Raw genomic sequence first — 1,149 nt, 5'->3', positions numbered from 1 at the left:
TTTAAGCTGTTGATACATCATGTATGTCATTGATGATTTAAGCTGTTAATATGTCATGTATGTCATTGATGATTTAAGCTGTTGATACATCATGTATGTCATTGATGATTTAAGCTGTTGATATGTCATCATGTATGTCATTGATGATTTAAGCTGTTGATACATCATGTATGTCATTGATGATTTAAGCTGTTGATATGCCATGTAGATCTAGATCTCTATTTCATTTATGATTCATGCTGTATTCATGGAATTCTCTTCTGTAAAATGTGCTTTATGTGATGTTGGTCTATGAACATACACCCTGAAGAAATACTAGAATCTAGATCTAGATCTAAGTCTTAATCCAATACTATTGTTCACCCCATCTTTTCGGCCAACTGTCTTTGCCTCTTTGTTCATCTTCTATTTTCCCCTGTTAGAGAAATGTGCAACCTGTTCTTCCAACCCGGCATTTAAAAAAACAAAATTTTTGATTTCCCACTCTACAAAAGATGAAACCTGTTTCTGGAAGATGTGAATAAAACGTTTAGTGGTGGATTCACTTTGAATTAATTTATACAAATCAACACTACAAAGAACTACTCCACTCTTACCTCTGTGCACGCTAGGAGTCCGAACAACAAGTCGTAGCGTTCCAATGTAGGCAAATATTGGATCTATGTTGAGAGACAGACGGAAAACACAATAGAATCACTGATCAGTGTCCACTGTTTCCTCTTCCACTTGGCAAACGTAGCCTAGAATCCCCTTGTACAAGGAAAACTTTCTGGGCACAGTATCAACTGATAAAAGGTACGCATCTAATGATACGTAAACTGAATCTAAATCTCGGTTAAAAAACGAAATCGTAGGTTTTGAGTAGATCCATAGAACAGAAGTTAGAAGATTCTAAAGGCCAGAGCTTTTACGAGGAAGCTAAATTACAATAACAAGAGAGAGAGAGAGAGAGATGAGTGGGATGGAATGAGAGTGAGTGTAAGAGTCAGTCCCTCGAGTGAGCGAACACATCAGTGGCGATCCGCACGCGCGTGCTGGTTCATTCACCAACTAGGCCGCCCCCCGTTCTACTAGGCTAGGTCTCAAAGATAACAGAGAGAGGGAGTTCCCGTGAGTGGTGGGTGAAGGAAGGAATAGGGGAAAGGGGGG

The 1,149-nt window shown here is 39.3% G+C and overlaps 1 protein-coding gene across 1 annotated transcript in view; it reads right to left on the bottom strand.

Annotated features, from left to right (window-relative positions):
• LOC101858929 overlaps positions 1-656 on the bottom strand; it is a gene marked incomplete at its 5' end in the record, with an annotated part of 29,160 nt that extends 28,504 nt beyond the window's left edge. Inside the window, 1 exon segment of the mRNA XM_013081008.2 lies at positions 597-656.
• Between the last annotated feature and the right edge of the window lie 493 nt (positions 657-1,149).

This window comes from Aplysia californica, unplaced genomic scaffold, assembly GCF_000002075.1.
Source record: "Aplysia californica isolate F4 #8 unplaced genomic scaffold, AplCal3.0 scaffold00111, whole genome shotgun sequence".
Lineage (NCBI taxonomy): Eukaryota > Metazoa > Mollusca > Gastropoda > Aplysiida > Aplysiidae > Aplysia > Aplysia californica.
This window is presented reverse-complemented; position numbering and strand designations above follow the sequence as displayed.